At 49.9% G+C, this 14,012-nt stretch overlaps 1 long non-coding RNA gene across 3 annotated transcripts in view; it reads right to left on the reverse strand.

Annotated features, from left to right (window-relative positions):
* The window catches only part of LOC120613212 (uncharacterized), a 406,248-nt gene that overhangs the window by 378,828 nt on the left and 13,408 nt on the right, over positions 1–14,012 (reverse strand). For all 3 annotated transcript variants that reach the window (XR_005655613.1, XR_005655614.1, XR_005655612.1), the window contains exon 2: positions 1,344–1,541. This is a non-coding gene — a long non-coding RNA (uncharacterized LOC120613212). The remainder of the gene's footprint in view (positions 1–1,343; positions 1,542–14,012) is intronic.

Below are 14,012 nucleotides of genomic sequence, written 5' to 3' on the forward strand. Positions count from 1 at the left end.
GAAAGTTCCCTATCAAACCGAAAAGGCTTTGTTAATATTTCCTGGTAGTAGCTGTAACAAGATGAGCAGAGAATGGTGATGCCAATAAGTGACATTTGCACAGAACTTTATAGTTGACAGATCTCTTTACATTTGGTTTCACCTAGAGAACCTCATCAGTCCTCAAGGCTATTAGAACGAGACTCTTTCTGCTTCCATTTCAACCGAAGTGCCAAAAAAAAAAAAAATTGGTATCTGATATCAGAAGGGTGGGGACAGACCTCTCACAGCAGATTTACAGAGAAAATTCCAGAACCACCCCCTCCCCACTTTACAACTCTCAGCCCCTGTATTCTGATTTTAAAATATGAAAACAGGACAGAGAGGAAAAAGAACTTCTGCAGGTGTTTTGATGAGAATACCTACAGGGAGACAGTTGCAGAGCACCTCCCTGCTGTGAGGCCTGTGGGTCCCCAAAAAACCCCTGTGGAACAGGGAAGTGGGGTGCTGCCCCAGAGCAGTGCAGGGACTTCTGGGGACCACACTAAGAAGTGTTTCCATGCATCCTTACATCTGACCAGAGTAAGTAACTCACAGAAGAAAGAGAGGCTGAATGTGAAAACCCAGAACTATACAGCATTCACTTTGCCTCAGGAGACTGACAGCCATCAGAACAGCTAAGGGAACAGAGTGTGGCTGGAGAAGGAGCTGCAGGCCAGTTCTGGCTCCCTCCCTGCTTGCTGGGTCAGTGGCCTCAACAGCTGGAGAAGAGGTAGAAGTTTCTGGTCCTGCTGTGGTCATACCCCAGCTTCGGTGGCCCAGTTGTTAGGTGGTAGATGATACGTCCCTCAGCCTTGACCTGTGGTTCCACATCACTGAGTGCGAATGCCGCCCAAAGAGACCGAACCCCTAAAACTGGAGACCATGAGTTACCTCATCTTGAAGGGAAAGAAAGAGACTTAGCTCCTGCCTGGAGGAGGGGAGGGGAGGCATGCAAGTAAGAAGTCTTTTGAAGTATCAAAGAGAAACTCAAAGCCTAAAATACATCCATCTGCTTTCTATATTATGCTATTTCTGGAAATAAAGTTTGACACAAATGCATGCAAAAGTCTGTCGGTGGGAAAAGAAACACTTCTCTCACCTTACTGAGGGTTATTGCTTTGTTTATCTCAGGGTCTAAATATGAACATGTGCCTTACTGTGCACTGGCGTCCCTCTTACAAATGGCCACATGGGCCTGAACTAAAGATGGGATGACTATTTAGCATTGTGGAAACCGGGAAATCGCCATCGAACTCAAACAGAAAAATATTGACGGAGTAAATGCCTCTTACTTCTGATACAGAGTGACAAAAACAACTTACCTATTAAGAACAACTGTGCCACATCCAACTTTGAGACTCTTGCTTTGATTTCTTTGAAAGATGGCAGGATTAGTCCCGGTTTTCGGAATGGGGGTGATTTTCATCCTGCTTTTCCAACTGTACGGTTCCAAGGTCTCCGGGGAAGTCCCTGCCTCTGGAAGCGTCCCTCTGAAGTAGGCAGGTTTCGAGAGGTGGCACCTACGAAATACAGACATTAACATACTCCCTCCATGCCGGGCCCACGGCCAGACCTTCAGCCCATTCTTCCATCGAGCGAGTAGGTTGAGAACCCATCTTCCAGACACAATGCCAGGTGCTGGGCACACAAGAGTGGAAAGAGCACACAAGACACCTGTCCTCCAGGTTCAGTTCCAAGAAGCCAGTTTGGAGAATGAGCCGGACATCTATGACACATAGAGATTTCAAAGGAATCGTAACTCGGCATCAAATTTAAGTTTTCGGTGTCTGGGGTTTTTTGTTTTTGTTTTTGTTTTTTGCCTAACCTCACATTGTACACATGATAAACGATCAACATGCAAAGAGTTCATCAGTAAGGCACCCAAAATGCATCATAATCTGGAAGTTCTAGCCCCTTTGGTGCACGGCACTGCCAAGAAAGGGACTCGATATGAAGAATAAATTGTGATGTAGGTGAATGTGTTGTGCTGTGTTTTCATATAGATTCTGCTGTTGATTCTTTTGTTCGGAGATTTTCTTTCTAATGTCTCTGATCTCCATGGTCCAGGCAACATGGGAGGCTGTGAAAACGGAAGAATCAGGACAACAAAGAGCTGTATTTCTGCCCCACCGATGCTTTGTCCTTAAACTCACCCCCGAGTACGCAGATACTCTTTAAACGGAAGAAATTAGTCTCTGCTTTTCCCTGAACTTCCCTTCCAAAAGGAAAAAGATTTTCTGTAAACTTGTCTCTCTAACCTGCAGACTCTGTCTCAGTGGATCAATAGGGAAACATTTTTGACAAGTCAAATGTTCGTTTTTTAGGGGAAAAATAACCTTCTCTATCCAGGCTGCCAAGATTGTGGCTTATGGGTTCTCCATCCCTCCAGCTATGAATCCGCATTTCGCTGTAGACATGGCCTCGATGTCTTGGTCAGTGGACATTAAAGGCTGACTTTGCCAGCTTCTTAGGAAAGAGATTCGACATTAGCACATGTTAGATGTTAAGGAACATCCTTCTCCATTGAAAGAAAAATTTTATTTCTCAGAGAGAAAAAAAACACACAATACATAGTCATTAGGATGCATCATGAACCTGTTAGTGCGTGTGGGGTTTACAATTCAGGTTTCTCTCTTCTACAAGGATTCTTCAGCTAAGGGAGGAATTACAGATTTAGGCACGCCCCCGAAAAATGTTTCGCAGACCTTTGGCTCCATCTAGTGGCCATGCTCTGCCAGGTCCAGCAAACGTTTTCCTCTCGAATTTGAGGCAAAGAGGCTCTGAGAGGGAAAGCTCCAGAGCTCATTCTGAGCAGGCTTGGCAGAGGACAGAGTTGGCCAACACAGTGCTGGGAACATGACATTTCCTTGTAGATTCCCAGAGGGACAGTGAGACAGAGAGAAGTGCAACCTGATCTCATGGCATTTTGAAAAGAGCCATTTCAAACCAATCTGTAGAGCTTTTTTGCCGCCTCTGCTTAGTCACCTGCTTGAAGCACGCTGTCTGGAACGCAGAGGGCATGTGTGCATGGGGGGCTGAGAGGACATGAAATGCTCAGGACTTCTGCTGAGCTCTGCGGTGCCAACTGGCATCGGGAAGGGACATATGCAAATCGCACTCCACACGGCCTCTAAATTTAGATAAGCTGTCAACATCCCTCACTGGAGGGGCTTTCTTCCCCCACGCTCTGGTTTAAAGGCTTAAAAACAGGAGCCAAGTTTAGCCCATTTGAAAGCGCAGGCGGTTCGTGTCCTGTCCAGAGGGGTGTCAAACGGCAGCTGACACCACTGACTGAGACGGAGGCCCCGCCAGCCTCGCAGAAGCCGTGACTCGGGTTCCGTCCCCTCCCCGTCTCCAACCCTGCGTCTGCCAACAGATGCAGCAGCAAAGTGGTCAGAAGCCGGGGGAACCGACCCTTAGAGCTTCCTCCCCTTCTGCCCACCCACGCCACCCCTCAGGAGCCACTACTTGGCCAACAAATTGTAAGAGTAAAAGCCAGCAGAAGTTGGGCATAGGTGAAAACCCAGATTCTGTTTCATCCAGCAAGTCTGCATTCTCGTGGGGGAAAGGATAGCTGGACAGGAAGAAGAAGCCATCGTCAGCACTGTAGGACTCAGAATGGCTATGACAAAAAACTTAAGGGACTCATCTGCCTTACGGATGTCCTCAAGAGCAGACGAGTGGACCAGTGGCCGAGGATGACCTTGAGGTAACGCCGAGCACCTCCACTGACGTCAGCCCTGGACGATCAGGAGTCCAGCAACCAATGCTCTATTTTCTTCCCCGCCCTATTTATTCTATTGCCCTATTTTATTATTATTATTATTATTATTATTATTATTATTATTATTATTATTATTATTATTTTATTGCCTGTCAGTAGAGAACTTGAAAGTAAAATGTGGGTAGAACAAAAATTCACTTTTTGGATTCCCTCGTCTACTTAATCCCCAAGCAAAATGTGTACCTTACCACCAAAAAGATGTATTACTTCATTAACCCCTCTCCTGTAAAACAGAGCTATTAATAGCACCTACCCCATTAGGTCATCATGAGAACTAAGTGTGTTGATACATGTGAAACACTGCAATAGTACCTAAGCTCTCAGGAGACACGACCACGGTTCCTAAGTTCTAGCAAGTCCAGCGAGCAGGGCCAAGGTGCTAAAATCGGTGTTTGCTCCTCAAAAATTCTTCCTGCAGGTTTCAGGACTGAGTTTGTTTTCAGGACACCCACGGCTCCTTCCCAAGACCGCGAGGTCCTTAAGCGGGGTCTTTAAGAAATCTTCCTTGGGATTTGCAGCCTGCAACTCCATCCACGCCTCAGGAGAACCTGAAGGGGAAGATGTGGACTCCGCCACTGTCGGCAGGCCCCTGGGGACACCTGGATGCTCACACCAAAGGCTTCCGGGGCCTGCAGAGGAAGCGGCCCCTCCTGCCGGCAGCTGGGATTGCCTGCCGTGGAATCTCTGAGAACCCTTAGGAAGCATTAGAGACGTCTGCTTCAACTTTCAGGGCAGACTTAGAATTTTAATTTGACGAAACTATCTGAACAGTCCACTCAGGAGAAAGCCTGACATACCGCGGGATGGGAGATAAAAAAAAAAAGCTTCATTATTCATTCTCACCAGGAGGACAAGTAATTTCAGTGTGACCAGACAAAAATGAGAAGAGGCAGACGGAGCGAGCAAGTGAGGTAGAGAGACAGAAAGGTGGACGGATGGATGGACAAACCGATGGACAGACTGACAGACACCTGCATGCGGAGAATCGCACATGCGTCCGCAGGTCTGCAGGCTCCTGAGAAGAGAGGTCACTAAGAGACACTGAAACTCCCGAGAAACCCAGCGGCATCCGAGACTCCAGCCCGTCCCTCACCCCCTTCAAAAGCTCATCGAGGAGTTCGGTCATGATCCCGTCCTCAGCCCAAAGCCCTCGGGAAGTCCTGCCATCGACTCACAGTTGCTGCACCTGCTCACTCACTCCTGGGAGCATGTCAAGCTCTTCCGTTTGCGGGACGGAGGCTCCCGTGAAGGCACTTTTCTGAGACTGTTTCAGATGGGTTTTTCTTTTTTTTTCTTTTTTACTGCTATGATTCCAAAGATTTTCTTTTCGACGGTGGTGGAAAGCAATAAGAGGCATTCGGCTCAGCCTGCAGATTGCTAGAAACCACACACACACACACACACACACACACACACCCAGAAATGAGAGAGGTAGCTGCGCCCCGTGGCAACGGTGTGTAGATTGTACAGCATCAGCCCATTTTCGAATGAGGAGACACTAACTAGTCTGCCCTCTTCATCTCAAAGACAAGGCTCTTTGGGGTCCAATTGGGGTCCAATCTTGGACTCTGCTCAGCACCTCATTTTCTCATCTGTGTAGCAGAGGGATGCCGGCACAGTGACTAACTTAGCGACAAGGTGACGCGGGGCCATGCTGCTGGAGAGCGGGCGCCGTCTCGCACGAAGGCCCCGAGCCCGCGCTGTCTTCGCCATGCTGCTGACACAAGCACCTTGACCCCGTGCGGCCCCATACCCGGGGCCCAGGCCTCCTCCACGCTGGATGGATCCCCAGGAAGAAAACCCAGGGGCAGATGTCCTGGCTAGTCCCAGGCCGCACGTGATTACAGCCCTGTTACTTACTCACAGCCACAGCAAGCCCGCACCTGTGGTGCGGAATGTCTCGTACAGGTGGTTAGGAAGCAGCTTTGCCAAAATCGTCAGAAAATGCGTGTGAGCAAATTACGTCCTGATCCCTCGGTGGGTATTATGTCTTTTATTGTCTCTGTATTTTGAAATATTTTCTTTTTTAAAGATGTGATTTGTTTAAAGGCTGCTCCGTGGAGGGAATGGGGAGGGGGCCGGGGAGAGAAGAAAGCAGAGGGGGAAATAACAGAAGAGGGGGCCCCACCCGCGTGACCCGGGCCGGGGAGAGCTCGGCCATTCCCACCCCCAGACGTGGGAACACGGCGTGCGGAGAAGCGCCTAGGCCTGCGGGAGGGAGAAGGCAGGATGCGGGCTTCTGTCCAGCAAGACGGCCTCTCCCGGAGGGGCCCACGGCGTCACCCGCCGGCTCAGATGGAAGGAAAAGATGCTGACGTTCGGCCAACAGAGATTCAGCCTCAAGGACCAGCCCGCGGGGAGCACTGACAAACGAAAGAGCAGAGGAAGCGGGCTGCAGACGAGAGCGAGACGTCCGGGTCGAGAGCCTTCCCAGAGGCTGCAGAAGGAAATCGTAAGGGAGCTCCGGGTGCCAGTTTAGGAAGCGTCACCCTTCTGCAGGGAGAAAGGAAAGGGGCTGTGACCTGGACTGGAGCCCACAAGGCCACCACAGGAGGGAGGAAGGTGTGCACGTGGAAAACCCACAGGAAGATGGCCAGCGAGGTGGGTACCCCTCTCCACTCTCCCCACATCCCTGTGGTGTCCACGGGGATGAATCAAGGGTTAAAACATGAATTGGACCTTGGGGCTACAGCACGGAGCTTTCAGTGGGCTGTAACTACAGCTAGTTTGTTTTGGGGTTCACTCCCGCCTTAGTGGAAGGACAGCCTGGGGGTGTCCCCTCCGAGAGCTGCTCCTCCCTGAAGAATGACCCAGGAAGGGGAGAGGAGAGTACACGGACATTCGGGCAAACAGATCATGAGGTCGCCTGGCCGTCCTTTAGCGTGGAGGTCACAGAGGGCTGTCTCTAGCCTGGGAAAAATGAGCTGGTGAGTTATTTTACCCAAGCTGGCCAGTGGCTGCACGGGCTTCGGGTGGGATCTCAACTGCAAGGAAGCGTGGCCTCTGCCGGGCTGTGGGTGCTGTGCATCCGCTTTCGGGGAGTTCGCGAGCGAGTGGGCGCGACAAGAGAGGAACGCACGACCTGCACAAAGCAATTCCCGAGAGCCATCTCAGGAAACCGGGGGCCAGGAAAGAAGTCCCGCACCTAGAAAGCCTAGGAAGGAGGGCTAGAAGGGCCCACCCGCCCCATCAGTCCAAGTAGCCAAGGCAACAGCCACCTTCATCAGACCTGGGTAGCTAACACTGGCCACGTAAAATAAGAAAGACATGCAATAACACCTCAGAGAGATGTCCCACACGATTCAAGAGGGAGAACGCAGAACCGCGGGTCACGACTCACTGCCACAGCGTGATACGAGGTGCCTGGCCCTTTGCCCCGTCTGTGACCGCCTCTTCCCCTGTTCTGCTTCCCCAGAGTGAGCAGCACTAGAGCTGGTGGACCAGATGCTCCACCTGCTGGAGGAAACAGGAAAACTAGAGAAAGAACCTCCCGCTCTACATCCAGACTTAAGATTGAGAAGGAGGAAAAGCCTCCCAGGAAAAAGCAGATGACAGCTCATAAGAAGATCTGAGAGTCAGGCGGAACCCCTGGGGCCTGCCGTGGGGCATGAGGAAGGACCAAGGGAAGGAACTCGGCCCTGGGCCGCGAGTGACGAGCCCGGATGCTGGCGTCCACTCTGTGCTGACCTCTGTGGACACGTCTCCTCGCCTCTCTGGGTCCATCGCGATCAGTAAACGGGGAGCTGGCTCCCACGCTAAGAGCTCAGCCAGAGCGGAGCGGCGGTGTGCTCCAAGGCGTGATGCGTGGGAGCCATCAGACCTGGGAACAGGACGTGAGGGCGCGTCGTCATGAGAGAACTTTAAAACGACTTAAAAAAACTGACCTGCTCACTCTGCTTCTTACTTTCATCATGCAAAAGCAACTGGAAGCAATGTCGGTGCCGTGGTGCTTGCCGTTGACTTTGCCAGGGTATTTTATCACACACGCGCACACGCACGGACCGTATGCCAGGAGGCCAAAGAGCCCTTAGTTGGCAGAAGTCCCTGGAAGATCTTTGCGGTGCCACTCAATAATTACAAACAATTAGGGCTGTACTGACATCCAAGCAGTATTGCTGAACGTTTAAGAGATAATGTCGTAGACTGAAGAATATCAGGTCCTAATTCCTGGAACCTGGAAATGCTACCTCACCAGGCCAAAACTTTGCAGACATGATTAAAGATCTTGAGAGGAGGAGATTATCCTGGATTATCTCAGTGGGCCCTCACTGCAGTCCCAAGTATCCTCGTAAGAGAGAGGTGACGAGGGACAGGGAGAAAAGGAGACAGCGCGCCTGCTTCGAGCAGCCTTCAGCCGCTAGGAGAAGCCAGTAGCAGACGGTCCCCTGGGCCTCCCGAGGCGGAGGGAAGCCCGCCCTGCGGACACTGACTTCGGCCTCCGTGAACGCGATTTCAGACCTCCGGCCCCCAGAACGGGGAGAGAGTACAGTCCTGTTGTCTTCAGCCACCGTGTCTGCGGTAACGTGTTTGTTACAGCAGCAACAGGAGACTAACGCAGGCGGCGAGGGAGAGGCACCCGGAATGAAGGGCATCTCCGCGGGGAATTACGGGCTCTGCAGAAAGGACATCCTGCGGTTCCATGGCTCACTTCTCCCTGCACCTTCCCCCGGGGCCCAACATCCCGGCATAGCAGAGGGTCTCAGGAGACACTAGAGATGAAGACTGAAAACACAAAGTCGGAGACACAGCTCGAATGTGGCAGCTCTAATTCTCCAGTTCATCCTCTGTCCCAAAGACGGCGGTGCCGCCCACCATCGCGGCTGGTGCCCCGGGGACGTTAAATGTGAATGCGCCACCAGACCACAGTCCCTGCAGTTCAGGGACCCAGCCTGGCCAGGACATTCATAGTCCATGGACGATTCCAGGAACACCATCCCTGGTTGGCTTTGCCTGTCGCGCTGTCTGGACTGTCTGTCCCTTTGGTAAACACGTCCTTCGTGTGCTGTTCAGCTGGCAGGTCATCTATCCAGTGCGTGAAGCATTTCCTGAGTGACCTGCTTTCTCACTCCGCACATCCCAGAAACCGAAATCCCTGCCTAAAGTGCAAACGGGATCGCGCCAAGGATCCGGATAAACAGGTTGTGTTTTAAGCCCCAAAGGGTAGAAGTAAAACAACAGGCTCATCTGGGCTCAACGCGCCGCCGCCCCCCCCCCTTTAAAAGAAAGAAACTTACAAAGTAATAAAATGCCATGAGAAGCAGGATTAGTACTGGTTATAAACTTACTGGAAAGGCGAGCTGCCTCCGCAGCTCATTCTAGCGGGGCCTCCAGTTTTCCGTCGGCCTGCTGCTAGGCAAAGCCCTCGCGGTAATGAATTCATGTGAATCAAAACATAGCTTAAATATACCGAGGGAGAGTTGCTCACCAAAGAAATCTCCCCACAAATTCTTTCATAATATGAGGACTCCGTTTTTAATTTATTTTTTGATGAAAATCTGGATTCTTCCAATCGTATCTGCTTAAGGAGAAGTACAGATTTACAAGGACAAATTCCAGCGAGTTCTACGCCACTGCCAAGGTGATCCGCCGCCCTTCCTTCGAGGAGAGCTACGGTTCCGAGCCTTGACTGGGCCCCTTCCACAAGCATTGACTTCCCAGCCCTGGAAGAGCTCCCCTAGCAGTTTCCACGACGCAGCCCCAGGATGAGGGGCATGCGGGCCACCACGTCAGGAGATCGTCCAGGGTCCTCCAATAACAAAATGCACCTAATTGCAGGAGGGAGGATGTTTTTAGTGAGCAAATAACACAAGGTGCTGGTGATATTTTTAAAGACGAGAATGAACTCCGAATACTCTGATTCTAATATAGAGTATTAGATACTCTATATTACTCTACATATCAAAATACTCACCTAATAATTAGCTAGAGGGCTCAGGAGAGAGAACAGGAAGATGGGAGGAAAGGAGATCAAAACAAAGGAAATAAAAGAGCCAAAAAGGGAAGTTATATTAGGGAAAGAGAAGGAAGGCTACGAGGGGAAGTATGGACACGCAGTGAGTTCCAAAAATTTAGAGAATCTCCTTCACCGCTGGGCCTGTGGATTAAAAAGTGCCCTGGGCTACTGACACCTCACGTGGCGCCATGCTTGACATTTCCAACGTTCCTCTTTGAGCCTCCCATCCCGATGAGCATGATGAGCGTGCTGTTTTACGCATGAGAACAGAGGCTGTTTGTTTCCTGCCCGGTATCCCACAGCCAGAAGCATTTTGCTGGGGCTCATTCCAGGTGGCCCACATGACGTCCCTGAACGGGGCTGGGGAGGGACACCTGACAGCAGGTCCTCATACAGACGTCTGTCCGTCTGTGCCGCCACACAGACGGACAGACGCAGCCGCCTCAAGGCTTAGATCGCTGTAAAATGGGAAATGATGAGTCTCGAGTATTTAATACCTTCGTTTCTAATATAATATACTGAGTTATAGGTTTATTTAACTTAATTCTTAATACTGATGGCTGCATTCAACAACTAGCTCACAAATTTCCAGAAAATTTAACAGTCGGCTCTCTCCAGATGGCAGTGACAGGCTGCGACAAACAGCTGCCTGCCCTCCACTCCCCACCCCAAAGCCTTGCTTCTGGTTTGCTAAGGGGCCTGCTCATCGGTGGCATTTATTATGTGACCCAAAGGAATAACTACAAAGGCTGAATTTTCGGTAACTTTGCAGGTCTATGAAGTAGATGTTCTGTGGTCTCCTCTAAAATTATAAGTGTTTTCACTAGAAACGCTATCACCAGATAAGTAATGGCCTCGTGCCCTGTGCCACGTGGTGGCTGCTGCTCCCACACTTCCTGTCAGCTGGAACACACACCCCCAAACTCAGCGCGGCCTCCCCGATCATCAGGATAAAAAGTGTCAAAATTCAGTCGACTACTTACTCTGGCTACACAGTGCCAAAAGCCTGATGTAACTAAAATGTCTTTCTCCCATGCATTGACTGGGAACGCTGATACTGTATAGAGAAGGCCACATTCCTCAAAACAGCCATGCACGTACCACCTGTCAAGTTCCTTCTGAAACAGCCTTGAAATGGGGGGGAAAGCAGGCTGTCTGCGGCTGTAACGCCCGTGACTAGAGGGTTAGCTTCCTCGCTCTTCTTTCCAAGCACATGATATCTGAAAAAAGGATGGCAGAGCCTGCAAATCCTCTCATCAAAGAGGCATTGACTTTTAATTTTACAAATGTGGCTCTTTTCCATAAGGAACAGAGCGCATTCATTAGGAATCGGACTCTGGAGACTTATTCCACCCGCATGTCTCTTTCTTCTGGCTATCATATAATTACACCCCAGATTTCTGATTACAGACACTTTCCCCCTCAACCTCCTGACAATTTTACAACCTCTCATGTTCCAGCCTCTCCCTTTCCAGGCCGCCTGGAAAAAAAAGAAAGGGAACAGGAAATGGGCAGAGATAAGGAGGTGAGTGGGTACCGTCCCAGACTGAGCTGCTTCTGTGGATAAAAGCAACGATTGGGAAGTCTGTGCTCATGACACTATCTCCACCCTGTGGGAGAAAGTGACAGAAACGAAGCCAGTTTAAAATGGAGCCGGAGCTGCCGTCCCAGAGGAACTGCCTTGCACATCTTACTCCTCAACCCTTCGGAATGTTAAAACTGAGCAAAACAACCTTTGGACTGGGCCTCAAGCAACATTGTGCCCCAAACGACTGTTTGCAAGGATAACAAGAAAGCAGATATCGTGACTACTGGACTGATGACTACGGGACTAAAAATTACCACCATCGTTTGAATTAGCATCACTACGTTAGCTTATCGGCACCAGCAGAAATGCTTTCCTTCCCTTCCCTTTCTCATAAATACCCCCCGCCTTTGTCTCCTAACCAGAACATGCTTCAGGGTTTTTATGTTTGTTTGTTTGTTTGTTTTGATCTCAAATAAATGCTCATTGCCGCTCACTGAGGCCTTTTCCCTTGTAGGTTATCAGTCCCTGGAAAACAATGTCCAACGTGTGCCCTTCCTACAAGGGAGCAGAAACAATCCAAACACGACCATGAATGAAAGAGGCATTGAAAAGAAGCTCATTTAAAACATGTGACATCACAAAGACCTGTTAACTGCCACATCCACCAGCCGCGCAGGCGACCTCACGTGTCCCAACCTGCCCCGGCCTTGCTCTACCATCCGCTGGAACGACGCGAATCGGCAGGCTTCACGCTTCCCCTGACCCCTCCCTCTGCTCTCACAGAAGCAAGGCCATTTCCAAAGCCGCTCTCCGTACGCAAGTGTGCCCTGCACGTGTGCGGCAGCGAGCAGCTGTACGGTGAGAGGCACGGGCGTGTGAACTGAAGAAGGAGTTGCAGATTCAAGGAGGTGGCATCTGACGGGCTCGTGCGTGCCTGCGGCAAACGCGGAGCTGTGCTCGTCACAAGGGCAGCAGAACCTCCGAGCAGCTGCGCTGTCTCTCCCTTACGAGACGCGTAGCATTTCTTCTCTCAAAAGGAAAATTCCTCTTTAGCTTTGCGTTATCCGTCTCCGGTGATGAACAATAGGTTGAAAATACTGAGAAAATAAACTGCCGAAATTATTATTCGCTCCTTGCTCCAGATCGCTCTGTGAGCCACGGAATACATGCTCTGCCTTCGGTGACGAGGGCCCTGTCCCATGTGTTTTCCCAGTTCAATCAGCTGTGCTGAGCACTGTCACAATAGCCCTTGACGACAAGAAAATAAAATTTAGTAGAATGGAAAGCCTGACTTACATCGTAATTCTTGTTTGCACCTGTTTCTCCCCCTCCTTCCCCCACTCCCCACCCCCGCCTCGTTGACAATGTTTATGAACCTTTTCATCCACCTAATGACAAAGGAAAAAAAAAAAATGGGTTATTTTTCCAGTTTGGATAATTGCTTCTGAAATGTTGTCACAATCTTCCAAATGACTATATTTCTTTCATGTCAAACCGCTGTGACTTCCGCATGACACAGGTTGAGGTTTGGTTAGGGTTCTAGTCCACGGCGAGCCTTGGGAGTTTTTTGTCTTTTGTTTGCTTTGTTTTTAGAAAAAGACAAAGCAAAAGGCAAATAAGTCACTATAATAACTTGTGACAGAAAAATGAACATCCGAATCGAGTGCTAACAGCAGGAGCCGGGCAGTGGGGAGAGCATGTATCTTGTGCCGAGAAGAGAAAGGCACAGAAAGTTATTTAAAACCGATCGAAATCCACTAGGAGTCACAATCCCATCATGGTTTCCCTTTGGAAAAGCAGTTTTCAGAAGCCCCAATTAACCTTAATTGGGTTCTGCCGTGGTGATACCTGGGATTTTAATTGAGTGGGAAGGTGATCATAAATCTCCATTCGTGGTGCCGCTCATCCGTTAGAAAGTCCCCGAATGGCACACGGCCTTGTCATGTAGGGGCCTTGCTCGGCTGCCGGTGAGGCTGGGTTTTAGATGGTAAAACAAACATTCAAAAGAGAAGAAAGTCCCTCGCTGAGAGCCAGCCTGCAGTGGCTTCAGTAAGAGGTTGAGAGAAGTGAAGGGTTTCGATGAACCAAAGGTTCACATCTTGCTGTGGGCTTCGATCTTTCCTGGAACGTGAACAGAGGCACCAGCTCCCCAAGACCCTCAAAAGGAAATTACCCTCCCAATCACCTAGGGTGGCACAGTAATGTCTGTGTTTTCTCTTTCAGAAAATCCACCATCGGTTCACTCCTTTTTTGTTAAAACTGCTGAGGCCTGAAAACTACCTTGGGCCTTTCAAATTGCCTAAATGTGGCTATTTAACTCAAAGGCTCTCGACACAGGCTCGGAAGCTGGTCAGAATGACTTCGCTGCCTTTCCAGAACCCCAAAGGCACATCCAAACCCGAGGGAAGAAGCCTAGGCATGTGTATTTTGAAGGAAAAACATATATACTCCTGGTAGAGTCTGATCTGGAGTTCCTTATTACCCTCCAAACACAGCACCATGCGGTGAAAAACCATGGCTCTAGTCAAACTGATGGACATCTCAATCACACATCCGATGAATCGACTCTCGTTTTCAGTAAACTGAATGGATGTTTGAATTGACTAAGGTCACCAGTTATTTTGAAAGAGTCTGGAAATAATTCGAATGTGATTTGACGTTGTAGGAAAAAACCGCGGCTCCAACAGGAAGACTCTTGGTCCCGATTTCACCCACACATTCTGACC

Source organism: Pteropus medius, unplaced genomic scaffold (assembly GCF_902729225.1).
Source record: "Pteropus medius unplaced genomic scaffold, Ma_sr-lr_union100, whole genome shotgun sequence".
NCBI classification, from domain to species: Eukaryota; Metazoa; Chordata; class Mammalia; order Chiroptera; family Pteropodidae; genus Pteropus; species Pteropus medius.